We start from the raw sequence: 27,288 nt of genomic DNA on the forward strand, positions 1-27,288 counted from the left end.
AATAATGTCGACATAAATTATACTAATGGTTTTATAGATGCGTTTAAAAATTAATAAATCTAAAAAATCTTAACACCACTGCACATGTATGTACTGAAATATGACTATATTCTAAAACATTAGAGCGAGAGGTTTAAAAGAATACTATTTTATGTAATAAAAATACTTCATGCAGTCATCAAATGTCTAGGATAAATATAAAGCTTTAAAATTATGTAAATAGATTATGCACAACGATTAAGGAATGTCCAGGATCATGCTTTGAAAATATCATAAAAGCTCCATTTTGACATACGCTTAGCATGTGGGCCGTTAAACAACGTTGGTCAACGTATCTAAAATACTGCAGTTCAGTATTATATAGAATCCTCACTACACTATACAAAATGACAATAAGTTGAAACGAGTGACAAAACGCTTTCTGAATTATTTGTATTTCAGCAATTAACTTACCCGATTAATCTTTCTACATGGAACATTTTAAAATCCAATTTTTAGAAACACAGCGTACTATTTCTGACCTTATTTTTATCTTAAAATTAATTAATAATCATTCAGATTGCCCAAAATTATAACTGTCTAACATATTTAGTGTAGAAAGAGTCAAAATTCGTCCTCACATCTTTTCATTGCTATTTTCCAATGGTTCGACTCAATGATTGAGTTATACAATTACTGTTTTTTTTTCTTGCCTCTTTCAATTTTTTTTTTGTTAAAATTAAGTTGGTCTAAAATTCACGACTAATTGTGTCTGAACAACTGCTTTTTAGTATATTTTACAACGTTTTTATTAGCTCGTATTCTTGTTTGTCCGGTGGTTGTTTGTCCAGTACAAATCTTGCAATCTATTTTTAACTAACTTCCCGACTAAACATTTGAAACTTTTAGAATATACCAGAACACGATGTCAATGCATTATTTTAGCCATATTTAAGCAGAATTGAATTCACTTTCAGTTAATTCTGTTTTGTATGGAAAGTAATTTCAGAAAAATCCGTAAAAAGTAAAAGACTATTATTGGTTACTAAGGGAGTGGTCCTAGCAATTAAATTATTAAAATATACGTGCGTTAGTATGTAAATTAAAATGACATTTCAGTATTCTATATTTGTTTGTTTGTTTGTTTTTTATTTACTTCATATCAAGTACAAGTTTAATCATATTGAGGATAATAATTCAACAGATGATTTAAAAACGTTGAATATAAAAAGTTCTTTTTATCTTGTAATTATTTCTTTTCTTATATTGCCTATCTCTTCTACATATTATAATATACTCATACTCTTTTATATTTATCTGTATTTTTCTTATTTTTCTTATGATTACTACGGTTATTCTTTTTAACAATTTAAAATAACTCTCTAATATATTCTTTATAACTGTATTTTACATTAATAAGTATGTACACCTTTGCATAAATATGTCAAAAAATATTTTAAGTCACGTGTTTTTCTTTATGAAAATATTTCCACCCCTCCAATCAATTATAACTTAAAAATTCTTTCTTATTCTTCATCCCACAGTTTTGGCAATATTCTATATATTTATTTATTTACTTATATTTTTGTAATTTTTTTGTTCCTCTAACATAACCAAACATGTGTTTTAAAATATTATGTTATGAATACTAAGACGTGATATATATATATATATATATATATATATATATATATAGGTATATTATAATATTATTATGTTATACGTACATTATCAGAATTACCACAATGCCGAATCTCTCGACATCTGTATCTACATATATATTCAAAAACTTTCGAATTTAAAAAATCATAATAGGTGCCTGCCTATAACGACATTTCAAAAGAATTTAATATATTATTAAAACAAAAAAATGTACAGTTAAAAATATTGCGGTGATATATATTTTTTTTTAATTATTTTTTGTGACACAATCTATCTATTACTAGTTTTTTTATGCGTACAAGTCTTAGTATGTTATGTGTCAATCGAGTCGTATGAAAAGATCTTTTAATATAATTAATACAATTGATTGGCAAAAGAGGTGGATTTTTTTCGGCCTTGTACAGAAAAAACACGCCTGAAGTATGTAGGTAGGCTACATGTTTTCATTGTGTTTTTATAAAAATAACATTCAATGCTCTATTTTTGTTTATCAAAAATGATCTCATTTGTTGGCTTAATAATTAATTCATTAATTATATTTATAGATAAGCAGTTGAAGTTGTAAGTAGGTAAGTATTATACAAAACACACCAACATATACAATTAATCAATAATACAATAATTGAGTGTTCGTACATACTAATGGCCAAATGCACAGAAGTCGACGGTCAGTTAGCCTTAAATAAGATGTTCTAAAATTAATACAATAATTTAATAAATGCGTTATCATTATCTTATAATTCCACTAAGTTATCGATGTTGGCAACGTATGGTTAATTATACCTTAAAGCTATATAAACATAGTATGCATTCAAGCCCAATTGTGTTCATTTTAAGTAAAGCTAGTCCCTAAATAATTTGTTAGCATGTTGAAAATCTTTAATTGATTATTTTTTTCTACAAAATCACTTAAGTACAATATACGAAAATGAAAATAAACCAAATGCATGTGTTTTTAAAAACTGTAGGAAGTATTTATTTGATATCAACTCACCCTATGACTCAATCATCAACTGAAGTTAAAATTTAATAAACTATGTGGTTTAAAACTTTGAATACAAAAATTTAAATGATATAAATATGTCTATAGTCATATTATAAAAATAAATAACTTACATAAATAGTAGTCAGCGTTTTATTGAACAGAGAAAAATGAAAGTAACAATTAATTCAACATACATAATAAAGTCATTAAATGTCCATTCCAAAGTCAAAAAGTTAAAAATTCTAAAATAACAATATGCCTGAAGGGTGTATTCTTTTTTCGATCGGACAACAATATATACTTATCATTTTTATGGAAACTTCTAATTTGTTATCGTATTATGTACCTACGTGACAAATCAATAATTCAAGATGTCAATTTTATTGCATGACGTTAAAATTAACGGGAAAAAAGTTTAATCTATACGCGCATAATGTAAACAATATTCCTTAATCCCAGAAACTTTATTGAACAGACATATTTTTAAAAAGGGTAAATCTGAATTCACTATTATATTATATATATATATTATCTAAAGACATTTTTTGGATTAAGCTATTTCTTTCCAATTGAAATTACTAATGACAAGTAAGTAACATATATACATGTATCTACTTTGATAGGATAAGTAATTGATTCTCCTCATTCATCATAATTATATAACCTACATAAAAAAATATATGTATTTTGAATTCATATGTTATATTTCATATTTCTATCCTTTCCCTACATCATATCATTAAACCATAGATTGGCTATAATTGTTTATGATATTTCATAGGATTGAATCTAATTTCAGTATTTCATTAAAGATAATATTTTACGTAGCAATTTGTTGTTTTTTGGACAATTTTAATAAAGTTATTAATAATTTACCATGAAAACACATTTACATAACGAATGTTATATTTAGAGAATTAATTTAAGTTTGAATGGAATATTACAATATAATATGGAGTAAATTAACTTTATTAATAATTATTATTTTATTAGATATTAATTCCTTAATACCTAATAATAATTTAAATCATGCTCTTTTTACCTATTTAGTATTTATCAGTTGAATCTCTTTAAATGTGTAATAAATCTTAAAAAACTCTGCCAACCTTTAAAAAAAGATTGGCCACTATCTGATATTCACTTAAAAATTTCAAATTAAATATTTTTAATTGAACTCCACCCTGTAGATATTGTATTGAGAGAATTCATATTAGCACTGCTTCTGTCGGCAAGCTCCTGTTGACAATGATAAAGCCTATTGCGATATAATGCAGTGACGTTCATAAAAATATAATATTATGTTTTAACGAGTTATTAAATACTTAAATGGGAGAAAGTAATTATATAAATTATTTTTTTTTAGATTATTACATAAATAAAAAAAACAAATAACAATAAAATCTGTCATAAAAGGAATACAATTTTATTTTTAAACTCTATAATTAATTCAGATTTGAAAGTTTCATAAACATGAATCGAATTAGAGCGCAGTCTTTCTAGATAAGGACATATCGTAAAAACTATGACCCAAACTAAGTTGTTGCATTTCTTTTCGATGATGTTATTGAAGCGATAACTTATTCTACCAAATCGTCTTGGATATAATTAAATTAAAATCTACAATTTCTATGGAGATACTTTTTTAAGATATCGGTTCAACTCACTCCGAAAACCCTTCATAAAATTTTAACTTTTTTGTAATTTATTCTTATCATTATATATAACTTACCTTATAAGTAATGCCTTATTTTTTTGGTTTCTAAATTTTAACCTCTACTCTGTGGAGGCCCATAATATGATCCTATTAGGATCGGATATGGTCGGAATGAATGATGAATGAAAATTAAAGATTAAAATCACGATGCAGAAACATACTTAGGAGTTCGAGTCGGATACCGACTAAACGTCTTAAAGACGACAATTTCGGCGACCTAAGTTCACTAAGAAAAACAATTGTATTCTTAAAAGAACGCCTAAGTAGAAAAGAGAAAGTACATGTAACGTGTTTCTTAATATTATTCCAGTTAGATTAGCTGCTTAACGTCGACAACTCTGCATTGCGCTCTTAAGCTTGGTTTTTAGGAAATATAATTATGTTATTATGATGCCTAAGCTTAGCTAATCAACGTTAATAAATAATCACGTCTTATAAATATTATACCATCCCTTCATATCCTTTGCGCTATTATTGATGATGGTAATCATTGAAGTTACAAAAGTTGCCAACAATCTCCTACCATCTAGGACAATCCTGCACTGATATTGTTGCTTCGGTCGCTTTCTTGATAATGTTGCTCCATCTGGTAGGCGCGTGCTCTCGCAATAGCTTGAAACATTCATAAATTAATATATTAATTGGCTTCCTTCTGAAATTTAAAATAAAGCCATATTTTATTTTAATCATATAATACCTTTATCCATAGTTCACTTTTTTAAATTATAAATACCGTTATTAAGAAGATTACTTATTATTCAAGTTTACATCCTTAATGAAAAATCGTTATTGTATACTATTGGCAATCTTGCATTTAAATAAATAAATTGAAATTTAAATGACAAAATAAATATATATATTATTAAAAAAAGAGTATGTGTTTCTCTGCCACTGCTTTGAGATCTTTTAAAAATCCCCGCTCAATTGTTCTGCTATTGTCCTTCTCGAATAATGCAACAGCAGTAAGTTTGCGAAAAAACGCGGGTCTGAAACAATGACATACTTACTTTAAAGAAACACTCCGTTTTGTATTGTCGACTGATGATGCAGATAATAACCCCTTTAGATGCGCTCGGGAATAGGAAACTTAATGAGAAAACTTACACTCGCTTTGTTTCATCTAAACTTTAGATGAAACAGATTCTAAAGCTGGTACAAAATAATTACCATTGGCGTAATTATAATTTCTGCCCAAAAACGAGGTCTGACTAAACGTCCGTAGTATTTTCATATATCGACATTGTTGATGATTTAGTCATTCGTTCAATACTCACTTTGAATAGCCTGAATTTTCTCTGAACTAAATTTGATACAATTTATAATTCATTCCGTCACTGGATTCAAAACAATTATTTATGCTAAAGAGTGGATTTATATCTCCTGAATGAATGAAAATAAACCACAGCTTTAAAAAAAAACTCTCGGGTTAATCATGAAGGTACTTCATATTAATGGATTTCATTATATTATTATATTCCTGTTTTTAAGGCACTTTAGTGAGAAAAAAAAGTTTCTTTGTCTAATTTATTTCTAGCATTCTACAAGTAGGTGTATTTTATTACAACGTTTTTCTTAGCTCGTATTCTTATTTGTCCGGTATAAATCTTGCAATCGATTTTTAACTAATTTCCCGACTAGCTAGACATTTGAAACTTTAAGAATATATCAAAACACGATGTCAATGCATTTTTTAATACTTTTAGCCATCTTTAAGTAGAATTGAATTCATTTTCAGTTAATTCTGTTTTGTATGAAAAGTTATTTCGACACCATTATTGGTTGCTAGGAGATCCTAGCAACTAAATTATTAATATATACGTTCATTACTATGGAAATCAATATGAAATGAGATTTCATTATTCAGTATTTCTATCAAGTATATTTTATCTTGTAATTATTTATATTAATATCAAATATTTTTTGATTGTTCTATATGTTATTAAATATCATCAATGAGAGGATATATCCTAAGTAGTTTGCGTCCATTTTTTTGATCAGCAGAATCATGAAATCTCACTTAACAATATCCGTCTATCTACTTACTATAATATTTAACCGTGCATGGTTTGTCCATTTTGTATACTTTTACCAATCATAATATGATACGTTCAATCTTAGTGAGGGTCCTTTTATATTTCATAATATAATAAGTTTTCGATTTCGTATCTTTCTTTAACTAGTTCTAGCTAGACTAACTGCCATAACAAAGAGTATATTCAAATAGACAATAAAAAAATTCATTTCACATAAATATATTTAAAAAAATATATATACATACTAAATACCTCTTTGCGTTCTTGCAAGAATATGTAGGTAAAAGTTTGTGAGAAAAAATGCGATATGATGAGAGTTTATAGTACATATGTCGTTCGCGGCTGCATTGTGTGACGAACGGGAATGAAAATTGCCTCTGAAATATGCAACACTCATTTTGTGGACATTCCACTATTCTACCGTGGATGTACGTATTCTGAAAAACGATTCGTTATAACATGACCGAGAAATTTTGAAAAAAATATAATTGACTTGGAAAATATATTTTTCATAAAATAGTTTTTTTGTTCAAAATACGTTTTCCACACACTGTGCACACTAAACTTGTATGCAAGATTGAATATTACACAAAAATCTAACAATGAGTGTACTTGAATCTCACTCATTTAAATATTTTTTACACAATTTTTCATAGCGAGAGCAATAAATTAATACCTCAGATTACAGAATAATATTAATATAGTAATAATTTATTGTTATAAGTTTTTCATATTATAATATAATACTGAAACTGTACAGATTTTATTTATTTCTTAGTGGTGCCCATGGTCCGATCAGGGACGGCACCAATTGGAGGAGGAGATATAATGCTGAGCCCTACGGGCTATACGAAAATTGCAGCGCAGTTCAATCAATTAAGATTAGGAGACTGCGATGGCTAGGTCATGTGCACCGTATGCATGACAATGAACCGGCAAAGATAGTGATGTCCAGCAATCCAATAGGGCGTAGAAGAAGAGGCAGGTCAAAGATTCGCTGGTTGGATGGAGCTGCCAGTGACTGCCGTATTCTGGGGGTACCGAATTGGAAAGCGGCCACACTGGATAGGGACAGGTGGAGGGAGCTGTTGGAGGAAGCCAGGACCCACACCGGGTTGTCGCGCCTCTGATGATGATGATGCCTATGGGCACGTGATGAATTTGATGAGATATTTGAAATGTTCGTTTGGCAGTTGAGCAAGATAAAAATGTTGCACAAAAGGTGCAATAGTGTATGTTACAACCATCAAATACACCAATATTGAATGAGCGTCAGTGCATAAACCGAGAGCAGTTGTCAGAACGAAGGACAAGTGTATTTTTACACGTGTTTAAGTTTATCCCATATTCTTCTACACTCGAGATCGGTTGCCTGTAACTCCACACCCGTTAGATATTTCAGTTCATATTATTTCTGAGTTTATTGATATACCTATATATATATATATATCAATAAAATATAAATGAGTACATAATACTTATTCCGCTTTTCAAACAAATATTAATTGAATGTTATTAAAAGTACATCAATATAAATAATTTCTTACAATCAGCTTGGAATAAAAAAAAAAAAAATACATGAGGATATAACTTCCAAAAGGTAGAAAAACCATGTAATATAACGATGAAAATTTTCTCTGCAACAAGACGTTGATCCTAACAGCCTCCTTTGTATAAAAAAACCTACCTGACTGTGACGTCATCCATCAGTCCACAACTACACTCTCATACCACATACATTGTTTTATCCCAGCTTCTAGTAGACTTCGTGTCATTGAATGATTCTGGTCGAAATTTAAAAAAATAAAATAGGTGCTCATATTTAAAAATTAAAAATATTTTTTTTAATGAAGTGGTTGTAAAAATTTATTTATTGATTTATATTCGTCAAAGATGGAAATTAATATAAGTAATAGAGTGGCTGAAATGCTGTGATGTCTCATTTAAATTGGCATATAGAACATCTTTTTTTCAATTTAAGAAGAAATTAGATTAATATTTGTCGCTACAGATTACAGTGCAATATTAAATTAATATCATAGCTTCTCATTGATATTGTTATAAAAAATACAGCTTCAACATTTCATGATATAAATACTGCTATTTGCATAAATTCTTTTAATATAATAGCGGTTAATAATTTCTAAAACATCCACACGTACCTAATGAATTTTCATAAAATAACTTCATAAAATGGTAGAAAAGGCAATTTTATTAAAAATGTTTTAAGACTGTCAACACACAATGAAGCTCATGTTAGCCCTTAAAAACAATTTAGAGTAAAAATAACACTGATATTGTATTGTGATAAATAAGTAATATATTATGTTCATTTTGTTTTATTCAATCAATAATTTGATAAGCACTACACAAAGATTTTTTCTAATGGGAGAGATAGGATCTGAGGTGTTTTGAAAGTATGTGTATTTTAACAAAATACCTAATTTAATTAGTTATTTTATTTTTATCTCGAGTGAATTTTCCACTTTTTTTAAATATCACTCCAATACTGGTTTATATTTACGATATTTTAACAAAAAAAAGTTTTATGACCAATTTAAGATGTAAATACCTCTGTAGTCCAAAGCGTAAAGCACTTCCATCTTATTTGGGCGTTTCAGACTAGATTTTCAATGAGATCACAGTACATGTATATGGTGTTATTAAAACGTAGTGCAGAATTTCTCTCTTCCACTTGGGTGTTCTATTACATTTGTTTCTCACTATACCAAAATTGGCCTCTTAAAATGTCCTGCATATTTTAGGGACTTACAGGCCTAAGTATTAGTTCTACATCACGCTCTGGGTGTTTCTGTGATTATTTCATTCATACTACTATATTTATCTTTCCCTACTAATACACTACTGTTATTGGGTCCCATATGCCGCTAGAGCGCTTAAAAAGGGAGAAAAAACATGAAAATAATCTCTGCTTGGCATTTATTTTAAAAACATCGAAAACAAAAATATTAATAAATAAAAAAATATGTGCTTGTAAAATAAATAATTAATGATAATTTATCTGTAAGTACTTACATATTCGTTCTTTGACCATGCCCGATACTCATAAGATCATATGGGTGCCACAGAGTGGATGTTTGTATTAACAGATTTTCGTTTTTACGAGAAATGAATGTTAGCCACTTATTCAACCTATTAGGTCCATAGACTCCAAATACAAATTGAAAAATAATATGTATATTTTGCTAGACCCAGGATTTGAACCTGAACCCATGACATTATAAACCGACGCGTAAGCCGCTCGTACATCGTGGGCGTCATGTTTGACAGTAGATTAATAATATGTGTAAATACGTTCAAACTTACCGGAAAGATTTGATAAAATGATCTACAATGGCTGGTAAAGCAATACAATGAGAGGAGACAACGGCATTCGAAGGAATAGAAAAGAAAGAATTCATATTGTTTACTCAGCAATTGAAAGAGTGAGTACCAACAAATAGACGGGAGTGTAAATTCTTACCTCATACAGCCACGGCTATTGTTTAAACAAGGTGAAGATGATTTGCTGAAGTATATATACGTTGTACGATTCTTAAGTTATTTAAAATATTGATACTTCGTTTTCGTAATTTTAAATAATATCATTCTATTGTATAGATACATTAACAAGTAATTTAGTACTTATGCGTTTTTAAGTATAGACCTTCTTGTATATTATTTTTAGACACACATATATTATACTAATTGATTTGAATTTTAGTTGTTATGTATATTAAATATGATTTTTCTTCACCACTTTACAGTCTTTCGGATGTATGCAATGATATTATTAATGGTTGAGATTATCACGGTTATTTTTTTTATCATTTATGGGTTTTTATTGTGTGTTACTGCTTCTTATTTCCTCTCCGTTTTGGGCTCTTTGCTGAGAAGCCATTCTCAAGAGATGAACCTAAATAAACTCTAATAAACGTCAAAACCATTATTAAGCAATACATTACGAACAAAATAAATAACATAATAATATTATGTTATGTTTTTATATTACCTATATTATAATATAATCCAAAAAAATTAAATGTATCAGTTCAACAGATAACCCTCTAGCTATAACTTTTGAAACATTATAATATATTTTAATTAAATTAGAATAGTATCTTCAAGAGTGACCTTCTATTGTGTCTTAAGCGTAGGGTGTTCGACCAATGTGTGCTACCCGTGCTCACGTATGGCTGCAAGACGTGGACCCTCAACACGAGAGATGTCCAAAGGCTAAGAGTCACACAGCGAGGCATGGAGAGGTGTATGTTGGGCATCACGCGAAAGGACCGTAAAAGAAACGAATAGGTTAGGAAGCAGACAGGAGTACGCGATGTAATAGACGTTGCCAAACAGCTGAAATGGAGATGGGCGGGGCACATTGCTCGCCAAAAGGACGGCCGCTGGACAAATGCCGTCATCCAGTGGTACCCAAGGCACGAAACGGCCACAGGGTCACCCTAAAAGCCACTGTATTGACGAACTGGTAAAGTTCGGCGGAAACAGGTGGCACCGAACGACACAGGACCGAGAGAGTTGGAAGAAGCTTGGGGAGGCCTTCATCCAGCAGTGGATTGACCCCGGCTGATAATGATGATGATATACTTAGGTCATAAAATATATTTCAAGTAATGTATTTTTGTTTGGTTGGTTATATTATTAACCATACCATTAGTGAATGAATCAAATAGCGAAAAGTAAATATAAACACAATGCTTACGGGCCCTTTTAATTAATTTTGTAATTAACGTGTTAATTTGCATTTGAAAAGTAATTAGCAAAAACACAATTTTGTGCGGCCCGTAAGCATTGGGTAAAATGTAATTATTACATGATTTATTATTCACCAAATTTGAAAATGATACTTATGCCGATGTGATATTGGAACCAAACTGGCATGGAGTGCATTTAAACGCGTATTTGCAAAATGACCTCACATTGTGTCTTAATCGTAATTAATATTCAACCAATGTGTGCTACCACTGTGCTGTAAAATATAGATTCTGAATGTAAATGAAATCCACAAATGTTGAGTGGTTAAACATGGCATGGTAAGATCTACGTTAGATATAGTGTAGTAACACCAAAAACAATGGATGAGGAAGCAAACAAAAGTAGGCGATGTGATAGATGTTGCTATGCAGATGAATAACAATGGGCTGGACATGAACAACCGACCACTAGGACGATCTAAATCCCGCTAAATAGACGACCTCATAAAGTTCGATAGATGCACGTGACAACAAAGAAATAGTGACCGTGAAGAGTGGAGGGAGGTAAGGGAAGCCTTCACGCAGCGGTGGACTGACCCGGCCAATTATTATGATGTCAATTTAATTTAATTTATAAATAATGCATAATCTCTTGAATATTTATTAAAAAAAATACTTTGTTTTTAATACTCAAAATAGATTAGAAAATTTATATTTGTATAAATATTATTTAGTTGAATGATTTACAAATCCAACAATAGTAATGTTAATCCAATAACAATACTTTCTATTACCTATATTATGTAGTGCAAAATATTAAAGTCAAATCCGCGAACTCACCACTGAATAATGCAACAGTGTTGTTGTGTGAACATTTGAAATTTATGATCGCGCCTATTAATCTTTCATCCATGATAAACACTCCTAGCCTACTCTTGTATTGTATTGTATTCTTGAGTACTTGCAAACAATTGCTTTTGTATTTTAGATTCCTTCTATGGAAGTTAACATACTGGAAAAACAGCTGGTTGAGGCAGGCCGGACAGATAATAGAAACGGATTTGTCCACTATACTTCAAAACTAAATACTCCAACCTGAATTGATTTCAGAATAAATAATATTTTTCTACAATACAACAGTTTTCCTCGAGTTATAGTATAATTGAACTTTCAATAGGAACCTTATATGTTTACATTATTAAAATAAAAACAAAACATAATAATATATTACAGTAGCGAAGGGTAAATGTAGTCTGTTAAGATCCGACATAGGTAGTGCGCACTAAATTTTGTCAGCCAAACGTATTTATTTTCAATTTAACGAAGACTATAAATTTCAGATAGTGTTGGTTAGTTTTTTAAAATTAATTAAGCCCTGCCTGAACGAAATCATAATATTTTTTGTATGCAATGGGCGATTCGAGAAAAGTAGTGCACACTTATCGTATTTATTTGTTTTTCTTGACAGTAAAGTTGGTCATGGTTAGTTTTCATTGATCCCATGCCTAAACCAAATCGTAATAGATACAAATTATTTTTCTATCTATAAAATATCCTAAATTATATATCTATGTTTTAATGGCACACTTTAAGATATTTTATAGATAGACGAAAAAAAAAGACTATTTTCTATTATAGCTTGGTTTACGCAGGGATTATTAATTGAATTTTTAAAACTAACCATCTCTGCAGTTTGTAGTTTTAGTTCAATGAAAACAAATACGTTAGACTGAAAAAGTTTAGTATACACTATTTTTACAGCTTACCTCTACCCTTCGCCACTGATATAATAAATTATAACCAAACATCAGAGCTATTAGCACAACAGTTTTCAACAACCAAATTGTTTTTTTTTACTTTTTATTACTAATTAAACATTATATAGAACTTAATTTATAGTTTATATTATCATTAATGGAATAGAATTCTACCAGGTAAAAATGCTAACTCACTTAATAGTATTTCGCTTACATGAAGTTGAGTGTAATGCTCTCGGTATAATAAAAATTGTAAAACATTGTCCGTTTAACCCACTTGGTAAATACAAGTATATACTATGTTTATTTTATATTACATATTTATAACAAGTACCTACGTATTTTGTTATTAAAAATATCCATAATTAACTTCATATGAATATACATATATGTATACGATTAATATTATCATGAACGTGATTTTATGGTATTGTGCATCTTTCCAGCCGGGCTACTTATAAGCAGTAATGTTGATACTTATTAAAATATTATATCCAAACAGATCACTTAAATTTGCATTAATTATAATACATATTTTTTAATATTTGCATAATTATAGCAATTAGCAAGTATATGATATTTATAAATAGATGTGTTAGATTGGAACAATGTGTGCTTTTTTACTTGAATTTGCAAAGAAATCTCATTATACATTTTAAGAATCTCTGGAAATAATCCATTGTTCTCGTAACACAAAAGACATCACATCGTTTTCAAATTCTCATTTGTCCTTAGATGAGGAAAATATTTTATTATCTCATTGGTTTACAAGCGTACCTACAAATTGTTAATGGTCGTCTCCGGAAAATTTTAATTATTATCCACCAACAATATAATTATTATGTCAGAACTTTGCTATGTGTGATATTACTATATTGATTAAATTTTAAAATAGTTTTATAATGCAATTTGACATGTTCCTAAAAATGTAACTTGGTAGCATACATTTACGATTAATACCATTCATTGAATTTGGCAAATCGAAATCAATATAAAATCCACAATCCATATCCGGGCGATGATTGTTTACCTTCCTGTCCGTCGATTTCCGGTTTTTCACCCTTCATTTATGTTTTGACCCATTATTAAATTTTGTTTTCCCCTATTCTGTCAATTTTAAAACAGGGGTTATCAGGAACCCTCGTGTTTGAAAGCATCCAGACAGCGTGGGGTTAATTTTTCATCCAATTTCATTGCACCCGTTTGATTTGCCTGTAAAAGAAGGGTTAATAAATTTTAAATGAGTGTGAATATGGATGGCTTTTATTGATTTTTTTATACGTAGTACTCAACCAAAATTTTGCAAAAATTTAAAAAATATTAACGATTACAGACATCAACATCACTGTGTAACATTTTATTAAATTTACATTATTAATTAAATTTTTCTTCACAAACTGCATTAACACATTTTTTGGTACAGTTCAGTTATGAGGAATACAGCGGCAAACACATTTTGAAAAATAGCCGATATACTGAATTATTTGTTAGGTTAATCTAACCTAACCTAACCTAACCTAAACTAACCCAAACTAACAAATAATCCAGTATATCGGATATTTTCAAAATGTGTTTTCCGCTGTGTATTCCTCATAACCGAACTGTACCCATTTTTTAAAAAAATAATATTGGTTTATAAAATATTTTTTGAATAAAAATATAATCAAATGATTTCGGTATTATATTAAATCATAGTCATAGTTGCATTTTTTAGTAAGAAAATACTGATTTTTTTTTAAATAATATAATCGTATAAAAATAGAAGAAAATAATATGTTTTTATGTAATCTTCTTTTCACAAAAATATTATGCATAATAAAAGTTTTAAATTAATGCATTTTAAATAAAAGTTTCTAATCCGCTCCTAGACAGATAATTAGATAATAGTTCCATTAACAGTACGATAAAGAAGTGTAATGAAAAAATGCTCACAAAAAATAAAAGAAAAACTGAAAATGATTGGTTATTCGGCAGATTTTTTTTCTACTTTTTACACAAACCAAATGTATGAAAAGTGCTCTACTTTTTTAGTTTTTATTATATAGTTACCTTTAATTTTTTTTAATTATTAGCTTGCTATCCACATAGGATAGTATCCTATGTGGATCTGAGCCGCCTCGCGAAGAACTGTTTGTTTATTATTTTTTTTACGAAAAATGGATGTTAGTCAATTGCTCAATCCGTCAGGTCCGTAGGTACTCTGGGTTCAAACACACATTGAAAATTAACATGTACCTACATTTTTTACAGACCCGGGGTTCAAACCCGGAACTACGACATTATAGCCTGACGCGTAGCCGCTCGGCCATCATGGGCTATAATACAACTATAAAAATATAACAATTACAAATCATTACAAAAACATTATTGTTAATATTAGTTTTATTGACGCTTGATAGTATGTATGTATAACACCCACGGTGGCCGCGCGGCTTAAGCGTTGGACTATAATACCATGGGTCCCAGGTTCGAATTCTGGGTCTGGCAAGTAGGTACACATATTGTTTTTCAATTTTTGTCTGTCAGGGTATGGACCTTATAGGTTGAGCAAGTGGCTAACATCCATTTCTCGTAAAAATTAGGATCGGACATGGTCTAAAGACGAAAGATAACACTTTCTTAATTACTAAAAATATCCAAAATGGATACTAAAATGAAAAATTATAAACAAATATAAATTACATACAGTCAAAAATGAAATTCAGAAAAAAAAAATATACAAAAAAGCGAAAAAAAAACAGTAGGTAGTTATTAAAATACGTTAAATTTGATTTTTTTTTATTACGAATTAATCAAAAATGGTTGTTTGCAGTTGAACAAATTTAATAGGTACTACGATAGGTCAAATAAATATATAATTTTATAAAAATATGTTCATAAAGCTAAAGCTAAAGTAATTCCATGTATTTATCCAATCTATTAAATATGTCATATGTATATTGAAGTTTTACATATTATTGTAATAGAAACAATAAATATTTTCTTTATAAAAATAAATGTTAACTACAGACTGATATATTATATTGGTCTATTTTATCGATTTACTGTACCAGAATCATATTCCCTAGACTTCGGAAGTCAATCAGGAAACAGATAGGAATCAATCTGAAGTGACAATCGTATGAGAGAACTAAAAATAAAAAAAAAACACATGAAACTAAATGTAACTTGAAATCATTTTCAGCTACGTACTGTAAATGTATAATATCCTTTTAAATACATTTTAAGATTTTTCTAATACAATATGTATAAATTTATAATTAAAATCCAACATTCTTTATCCTTGTGTATATTCAGTAGATTTTGAATAAAAAATAATAATCGAATGCGTATTACTTGCTTATAGTTATAATCAGTAATGACCTGTGCGGGTAGGCGGGTCATGTGTTGCATACGGGTGGCACGTTATATAGGGAGGTGAATTAATGCACGACTCCAAATATATTAGAACTTTTTAGAGCAGTGGCGCTTTAATATGACGCAAACAATACAGTTGCTTCATTATAAAGTAGTTTCTTATCGACATCTTAGTTTAAAAATAATCGAAGCATAAAAAATTCTGACAGCATAACTATTATTCGATTCTAATAAATGTTGTAATGGCAGTTTATCACACAGTCAACATTAATTTCACAGGAGTGCCTCCAACCCTGTCAGCCCCATAGATCTCATCGCACCACTAATGTTTGAAAGTAAGTTTCGTGAAATTACTCTAATTCTCAGTAGATGGCGTATATATAAATTTAGTTTTTTTTTGTATTTTTTGTCTATTTAAGATAGGTAGTCCAAAAATAAATTTAAAAAAAAATACATGTCAGCGCCGCAGATCACTACATATTTATAACCATTACTGTTTGAAAATATGGTTTTATGGTGGTGTTCTAATTCTCAGTATAATTATGATGTATACATATTATACCTACTCAAAAAGATTTTTGGTATATTTGTCTGTTTAAGATATAAGAAAATGAATAATAATATAGTTACGTAGGTACCTAACAAATTCGCAGACAATTTGAAACTAAAAATGAAAGTGGACGGTATTTCTAAGGGCGGCACTTGGCCTAGAGACGTCACTGGTTATAATATTATTTATTGAAATTATACATAGCATTATTTGATTGTTATATTATTATATTATGTTATAATATTATAATATTATGAAAAGAATTTTATAATAAAAAGTCTCCAAAAATACTAGTCATAAAATGTATGTATATCAGTGAATATTTATTATATATATTAACATTATTATTATTTGAAAAACCTGTTAGCTTTGCCGAAGGTTTATTACAATTCCTTTACCTACATAATAAGTATTGGTTATTTATTTAAGTATTTTTTTTTTACAATAGATTACTATTACGAATGTATTTTTTGATATCTTCACTAACGTATATGTAAAAATACGATAACTCGACAAATACTGTAAGTTAGTTATCTAGATTGAAGGTAAATAATGATAATGTTTTTTTTTTACAATTGAACCGATAATAAATATTATGCATATTGTACAAGAGAAATGATTAGATACACCAAACCAATGGCTCTCCACACCAGCAACCCAGTTTCATAATATTACGTAATCAATTGAGTAGGTATAATGTGGATAACCTACTGATTAGTCTAGGTATAAATAATTAATATATCCACAAAAAGACAAATAATGTTGACATCCATCGTATGTAGCCTGGTGCCTTTATATCATGCCCCCCACAAGGGTAGGGTTGTCTGGACCTGGGGGCTCAGCGTGGCGGTTCGACCAGCTAAGTGAGATGAACACACATCACAAATTTACTCTAATACTAAAGAAATCGCCTCCGGCGCTATACTTCAGAACTAATAAATAATTTTAAATATGTGATTGTGCGTTGCAATTTGGTATGATTATGATGATTGATATACTTAAATGATAATTGCTATGTATAATTTAGGAAACGCTATATTACTAGCCTTAACCTCAGCGACGGGTAAGTGGACTTGCTAAAGGGTGTGGGGGCCCGCTTCAGGATGTGGTGGCCATGCCTTATATTATATAGACTTAGACTGAAAATATGAAGTTTAAAAAATATTACTAAGACCAATTATTTGCAATTCTTTTCTCATTTATTATTAGTTAGAAACAAATTTCACACTGTTAACGTCTGAGTTTACCTTAAATCGACAAAAATATGGCGACTATAAAATAAAATCCAGGGCAGCCGTCAGTTTCTAATGCACAAACATACAGAATATTATTTTTTTATATTGCTACCAATTTAACTACGCTAAAAACTACACTACTAGGTATATAAAATATTTGATATAAACAGATTTACCAGAATTTAATATAAGTCATCCGCTCAAACTATGCATTAGGTCCTGGATTATAAAAAAACTAGGTTAAAACGAATATTTTTTTTACCTATCTACTAACTTCTGTTCTAAGGTATTTACTACTAACAAATTTAATGTATGTATCTGAATTTAGTGTATGTATTTGAAAACTTTATTAGTAAAAAATAAATATCATTGAAGAGACTCATGAATATTATTTTGCCGTAATAACCTTTTAACTTTTAGAAACATTGATCCACAATGGAATATTATAACAAATAAAATGAATGAATAAGTACATAATTTGCTCATAACAGAAGTTTGCAATATATGTAATTTTAAATATTTTTGGATATTTTTAGTCAACAAAGATACGCCTTAAATCAACAACTTATAGATAATAATTTTGATTAGGTATTAACAAATGAATTTTTCAAGGGAATTTAACCATCTATGGTAAAAAAAACTTATAGGTACAACTCGGTGAAGGTTTTTTAAGCTTAACAACTACTCTTTAACTTTTTCTTAGACCATCGTGTCTGTTTTGTTCATATTTTCTAATTATTTAGCGTGCCATATTTTCTTGACAGTTCTGTATCGAGAACGGTGATATATTTAATACTTGTTTCGTCAATCATTTTCACGTGAGCATTCCAGATTTTGTATTCTCATCTGATATTTCACACTTTTTCGATTTAATTAATTTTTATTTTACTATTGCAATGATTTTCAATATTCTCAATCTCAACTTCAATAAGTTTTAAATTACTTAAAGTTATAAACTAATTAAATTAGTATCTTTTATTACAAGTTTTAATCCTTGAACATATTGTCCGTTTTACTTTTTTAATAGATCATGCCATATTGAATTTTTGTAGGTAGGTATTGTAATATAAAAATCTATGCAGCATTATTTTAACTGAATTATTACAGAATAAAATCTGCAATTTTAAATAGTGCCATTGTACTATTACACAATTCATAATATACATTAGTTAAAATAGTTACTTAAATTTAATATATTAAAAATATTTACGTTTATTTTAACGATATGATATACCTTTTATTTGATATCATACATTTTTTTATGTTAAATAATCACTATATTTAAGTTAACTTGAACCACTCCCAATATTTTATTCAGGAATTTTTCGCAGTATTCTATTGTATTTTCAACCTCAATATTGGTGTTGACAACCATTTTACTCATGTGTTTTACATATTACACCAATTTATTTATGGAACTTCCATTTCATGGCCAAAAATTATTTCTACATAACATTACGGCATACCTAGCAGTTATTGTGCTCTTAAAATTCGAATTGATTTAAGTTTTATACTATTCTATATTCAGGCATTATGCGAACTCACCAATGGTAAAAGCACACTGCCCGGGTCACAAAAAAATACTCAAATGCTTATAGTACAAAAATAAAATCAATTTGAATTCAAAATCCATCTGAGTATCCTCAGTCGATTGTATTAATTTTCTGATATTACGTTATTCATTTGTTACGTGGCCAAATTTCTTATAACAATATGACGTTATGATATTATACTTTCTATATATAAAATATCTACAATATGTACTATTTTCATAGCATAAAAATGATTCAATTGCCCTTTATCACCATTTTTTATATTATTATTATTTAATAATATGTGAAACCCAAATTTAAAATTTAAATTAATTCAATTTTGACAGAAGGTTTTATTTCTTAAAACTCAATCATAATAATAATTTAATCGAAAACATTATTGAAATATCTATATATCATGGTATAATTAAATTAATATCACATTTTAGTTTATGTTTTTGTAAGATATTGAAAATGTTACATAATATGCCCTTCCACAGATAAACTATCTTTTACGTACATTATAAAACTACTTACTACTACTATAATACCAGTATATTAATAATACCATTGTACATTAAATTTCTGAATCACATATTTATTATAAAGGTTCAAAATAACTAGCAAAATACCTACCAGAACAGCCGGTATTTTTCGGTTGTTCTTACAGATATGTATATCTTAATAAATATTTCATATTTAAAATTTATAAATACATATTAATATTATTCTTTGGTTGACGATATCTGTAAAAAATAGCAGTGTATTATATTATTGACATTATTTTTTCATTAATAGATTTTATAATCAGATTGACAAATGTTCAACAAAATGTTTAACAGCTATCGTTTGATTTCAATGCTATCAGAAAGCCCACGTTTTTTTAACTAGTGCATTTGAACTCAAAAAGTGTTCGCTATAATAGACTTTTTGTTTTTGTTTTGTCATAATGGCATCTAAACTCAGTGGTTTTTCTTTTTTCAGATCTGAAATTTCTACTGGGGATGCGTACAATATTGGATTAAATCGTGACCAAACAGCCTACGTGATGCATAAAAAGGTAACAAAATTAAATATTTTTTATTTTCAATAACCCAAAATGTATTAACCTAACTATTGTCAGACCTCTACAGTTGACTAGATTTATCCACGATTATCTCTTCTTTGAGCTATGTGAAATAAATAGTAGAATAATAACATTAATAGATTGCCTCCTGATTGATCTAATTTGAAGCACCTCAGTTAAAACCTAGTTTGCTTGAATCATAGACACATCGATCGCAAAAGCACTCATCTGGAAAATGAAAGACGTGAGTTTGATTCCCACTCGATCCAATTTTTTTTTTAAATTTTTAGTTTCTAAGGTTTTCCAAAATTATGTTATTTGTACAATAAAAAATCTCAAATTATTTTCAAGACCTAGGTATATTCAATATTTAATAAAAAATATAGTATTATTCACAAGGACAAATCAATTATAAATACCTGGTTAGCGCCAAGATGTCTGTTACAATTAAGTTAGTAATGTCATTTATTTTATCTTAATTGGCAACACAATCACAAAACAATTACGTAATTTATTTATGTATTTGTTTTTAAAAAATAGTATTCGAATAATTTTATTCCAAAAAAGTACTTAAAACAATTGTCTTTTAAGAAGTTGTGGTTTATTTTTTGTCACTATTAAAGTTAATAGTTACTAAGGCATGTTATGTGTGAATTTCACACAAATATGCATGGGTGTGTCAATATTCTAAAATGGCGGGGGCCACATTTTAGCTCTATTTTATTCAAAGATCTCGCGGTATCCACATATATTATCGCAATACAGGAAGAGAATAATAAATATTGCGATAAATTTCGTATCGTACATGTAATACCGTAGCTATTTTTCAGTTACTCACACCCCCCGCCTTCAATTCAAGTACCCCCCTGTGTCAATAATGCCCCTGGCGGAAGAAAGGGTGAAAATATTTTGGGACATTGGTACTCTGCTATATGGAAACCAAGAAAAAAATTTTTACTGGGCTTTAAAAAGAAAAACTTACTATAAAATTGAATTGAAGCTAGTTTCATTAATCTTAAAGTTTTTTTACATAATAACAATAGATATAAATTCACTTATTTTTTTTATTAATTCCACATTTTAGCTGAAGTTTCATCAAGACGTGCTAATTATTATAAATTCTTCTATTATCACTATTGTATAAAATAACTAAGTATATAAATGTATTCATAAAAAGGCTTTAATATTCCGCTCCAAGAAGGCACCTTATAGGTAATATTTATCAAAAATTAAAGAATTGACCACTGGAAACAATCACAATATGATTAAAAAAACTATCAGATAAACACTGTTATTTATGCAAGATGCTTTTTAAAAATAATAGTAGAATTAATATTTATGAATTATTATAATGTAGTTAGACACTTAATGGACCACGTGCCGTTCAAAGGTCGAAAATGAAGTGTTTTTTTGAGTATTTGGGAGCTGAGTCTGAACTATTAATAATTTTTATGTGAAGAAAGATATTGCATCATAATGACATAAATATTATATTCACAGAGTTTACGAATTGTTCCAACTCAGCTCCTATAATATATAGAAAAAAAAATTCGACTTTTATATGGTACGTGGGCCCTTAATTACATTGACTTATTGTTTATATTATTATAAGCAATTTTTAGCTATATGTAGTTTGTTATTTGTTTTTTTTTTTTTGCTTTTTCAACTCTTTTAAGGGTTTCTTTATTGCACGCTTTTATATATGTGTGTATAAGATTACGTATTCCTGTTAGATACACTCATTGAAAACAAATCACCCAGAATGCTTGGTACTTCACAGAAAAGCGTTCCTTGGCCATTATTACCAGTATAAAAGTTTAACACTGACACGTGAACAGAATCTACATTCGTATTTTTGGCATATAAAATAAGTAAGCCGGAAATTCAAAAACACCTCCTTATTCGATATAGCTTCCTACTAGTTGTTTGATCATCTTCGCGATTTACGGCTCTTTGGGAGTTTACCATTTGTAACTTGACCGAATGAATGGTATAGAATATTTCGTTTTTCTTAGCGTTCCGTAATGATTAAGCGATTAAGAATTTTATACACAATAATATTTCATAGCATATTCAGTATGTATTTAAAATACGTTTGTATTTTTCGGTAAAATTGTTGAATTAAGTCTATTAATAAGGATAATAAAATGGATTATTAAATTAAAATAATCAATCTTAATTACACTATAAAACATCACAAAGAAAACGAATAACAATCAGTCTAAAATTTTTCAATGTGTTTTATATTTTAGTAGAGTGTGTTTCTGTTTTTTTTTGTCTTTGGTATATACATAAATTCAATAAAGAATGGTACATTCTTAAATGGTGTACATATTCAGACTTAAATTACAAAAATATTTACAAGTAACAGTAAGAGAATGCCACAATAAAAAATTATATCATTTTTTACGTCAATTACAAACCAATGTTATAAACAACAAAAATCTATAAGGCAGACACTTTGATCACTAGCGATTGCCAGAGCACTCATGCGGTATTTGAATCGAAGTTGATTTCTATAATAGCTTTTGTAATTTACTTATTTATTTTAATTACGAAAATGAACATTTTAATGGGAAGGGACATTTATAATAATTATTCTGTAACTTAAAGTTACTGTGTTTCAAATCTGATGTCGTATCAAAATTGTGATTTACTTTAAAGTCAATTCACATTTCGAGTCCAATCATAACTGAAATCAAAAGAGTATGAAAAATCTTAAACATGAACGTAAGTGTTCAATTTTAGACATAAGAGTTACTAGCGCTCAGGTACAGATATACAATTGTTATAAGAATTAACATAAACTGAAAGTATCATTATTAATAAGTTTTTACAATAAAAAGTGGGTAATCGTAAACACTAGACTGGAGTTTATATTATAATATATAACGTAGACATGTATAAAAAAATTTTCACACATTAATACTTTGGACGCTGAAGACGCACCTGGCGCGTAATAGCCAGGCGGCCGATCGATATAATTAGCGTGCATTTTAAAGATGGTAATTAAAAAATCATTATCTAGTCAGCAGCGAACTAGCGAGATAAGTATATAGTTGCAATAATTAAGTCAAATTGTATCTGACTTATAATAAATATGTTCGCTAATTTTACCTTTAAAATTAAATAAATACAAGTGTAAAAGTATACAGGTAAAAAATCCAGTACTTATTCCACACGTTTCGATCAAGTTACGAAAAGGAAACACACAGCATGTGGTGCGGTCAATGAAAATACCGGACGTCCGTTTACGACGCCATTACGTGGCCAATAATTCGCTGGTCATGTGTAATCATAAAAGTAAAAATATTTGAAACTCATCAAACCGATGCGAGCGCCATTTTTTCTTTTTATTTTTATGCCCGCACTTAACTTTTGGCCTGGCCTGTAGCTATCCCCTTGTAAAGAAGTCACCGAAGGAGTGGCCAATATTTCATGAATACGAATAATTATTGCCAAAATTATTATTTAATTAGTATAAACTTAGTATTTCGACTGTGGATTATTTTTGATGACTCGGACATTTATTTTAATTGTTTTAATATCTTTCAGCATATAATCAAAATTATATACATTTAACACTTACATTATATTATTATTAATACAGTATTTACTTCAAAGAATTCATTTTTATAGTAGGAAAACGCAAATCTAATTCTTCAAGTTAGTTTTTTATACAAACTGAAATATAGGTCGTAGAAAAACGTAACTGTAGTTTTTAATATAATCATTTTTGTACCTACTGTTAATACATATTTACTCATTATCATTATGTACCTTTTTTGTTAGGTAGTATCAGGACACTGTGTAAGGAAACTGTTAAGTATAATATGATAGTATTGTTTGTACATTGATTCAAACCAAAAAATCCAGTCGTCAATTTTAGCGACATTTTTAAAAAACCTTAATTGCATGACTATTAGTCCATTACGTCGTAATTAGATAGGGCTCAGGTAGCACAATTATCAAAGCACATTGTCGGTATCCGATGATGTATGCTTGAGTTAAATTTGATGCCATATTTGATCAAGGTGTTTCCAAATGATGTATTATTTATTACATGTTCAATAAATTATCAATTAAAATGAATTATATAAAAAATGTTCTATGCTAAGTGATTTAAAATAAAATTATTACACATTATTATTATTAAATTAGTTTATAATTTCTTATAAAACAGCGTCTCAATATTAAAACAATACATATGGTAGATAAAAAGTAATTGGTTTTTTTTATTTTAAAGCAGTTGCCATTGGTTCTCCATCTCTGGTTTGAGAGCGCAAACAAGCGATAATCGAACGGGCAACGTCTATAAAGAAGAAAAAATTCACGAAAGCACTTTGTGTTATTAGAATCTTAGGCATATAAGGCTTGTACTGTTTTTCGAACACTCTTTGGAACTGAAAATAAATAAATTTACTCCTTTATGGTTGTTTTTGACGTTTTTTCTCTACTTCGGAGAACGTTTTATACTTCAAGTAGATACGCAAAATTTTCCCACCCCATATAAACAATGTATATTATAATACATAACAATATGATATACAGATTTCCTTTCAAAAAATATTATTAATGTATAATAGATACATACAGAATAATATGCAACCCTTAGATAATAGATGTTCTATTAATACTAAAATTAAATTGTTTTAATTGTTACGTATAATAAAATTAAATGGTCTTTAATCGAATTACGTTGAACTCTATTAAAGCTGCTCTACTAGAACTTATCTCGAGATAGGTACACAGTGTTACTAAATTTTCTTAGTTCTCCCTCTCAGTTAATTCCAAGGTATTGAAATAATGATAGTATTTTATGGTTGATTAACTACAATCTTGATTTTTTATGTTTTTAGTTGAGACACATGTTTTTTTTTATTTTTATACATAACTAGACACAAATAAAATTTTAAATTAGAAAGCTGGCCATTTTTTATACAATTATTAATTCGAATAAGATCATTTTTTTACCATATGTACCCTAAAATATTATGATAATAAAATAATTGCTTTTTTTATATATGCCACCCGCGCGTTTACACGCACTACAATTCCGTGCGCGCAAGGCCGGCCATATAGAATGAGCGTGTATAAACTCTGTACTTTTCACTCATTACACTAGCCTTAGTTAATTATTTTAAATAATTTTATATATTATACATGCACTGCGATCTATTGGTCTTTATGATTATACAAAAAGATAATATTTGTAGAGTTTTATTTTTTCATTGATATTCGCGGGGTGCTGGGTACTGCCATGTTAATATCTCCAGTCATTTATTAGGCCAACACAGTAAGACAATTCCTTACTGTGTATACATTACAATAGTGGGTTATTTATTCAGGTAGTGCAGTTTTCATTGTATAACATATTGATATCTGGATTATAACTATGAGTTTTTAAGGCGGTCAAAACTATCCGTTTAATAATTATTTTAATAATAAATATGCAAAGACAGTAAACACGTGGTGATAACAAAAATAATTTCATAATTTTCAATACAACAAAGCTTGGTGGGTCTTGGCGTTCTCCAAAATTTTCTCCAATCTTTGAGGATTCATCACAGGTCCTTTACGACTGCTTTTCTCAAACGTACGTCATGCGCAGTTCGTTTATTGCTAACTATTCCGTCATTCTTGATTTGTTTCCCTCTGTAAAATAAAATGTAAATCTCTTCATTGTAACTCGATTTCCAAATACAATTTTCTTAAATAACTTCTCCTTGCAAAGGTATACATTAGTTTTCAACTGTGTTTGCTGTGTGTTCAGCAGTCATAAATATACATAATATCACTTAATAAGATATTATTTATTGGAGAAGAAAATTGATGATGATGTCAGAGTATAAAGAAATAACGCTGTGCCTCACCAATACTCAAGGGATAAACTATATGGCATTGCGCCCTCCCTTAACACCTTAAGATAAAGTCGAAATATTTGTATTCGGGCGATCGGACGTGTGTTGAATTATTCCCGCGAAGGCTTAAAAGAATCTTAGCCACTATCTCATCTTTCAATCGCTCCAAATGGCTTCGAAAACATTTGGGTGTGCCACCACATTTACAGGAAGACCATGATTCGGCACCTAATCAACCTACATAATTTTGGATAATATGTAAATTGTACGTTTTTTATTTCGCCATAGTATTGTTCACATTGTACCGGAAAGATGTGGACGAATAGCATTGGGACAGTAATGTTCCAATTTTATTAGATTTAAGAAGAACATTAATTTGATATTTATTGGTGTCAAATATCTTATAATAGCACTGTCATTAATACGATTTGATGCTTTCAAGTACTTCCAGTAGTCACATATTATGAAGGGCTTTTTGATAGAATTTTTGTCAAATTTATAGATTTTTCAGGAAAGAGAAAAAACTATTTCATGAGCATATTGTTTCATCCAGCTTTATTGCCGTTATTATTATTATTATTGTTTCGTTTTATTATTTTTAGTTTTTCGACAGAATCCCAGAATTCATTGGCAAGTGGGATTTTATCAGCAAGTTGTTGTTGACAAGTGGTGTTTTGTCGAAATCAATATTTTTTCATGGCCTTATATTCCGGACATGTGATATTTTATCAAAAATTTGTGAATGTAGAAATATGCTTCCCAACGCCACCTGCATTGTTAGTTAATTCTACTCAATTTTGACAAATGGGATTCTGTCAAAATGCCCTTCATAATATGCGTGT

Source organism: Rhyacophila brunnea, unplaced genomic scaffold (genome assembly GCF_057557595.1).
Source record: "Rhyacophila brunnea isolate RB1 unplaced genomic scaffold, BYU_Rbru_1.0 scaffold_12, whole genome shotgun sequence".
Lineage (NCBI taxonomy): Eukaryota > Metazoa > Arthropoda > Insecta > Trichoptera > Rhyacophilidae > Rhyacophila > Rhyacophila brunnea.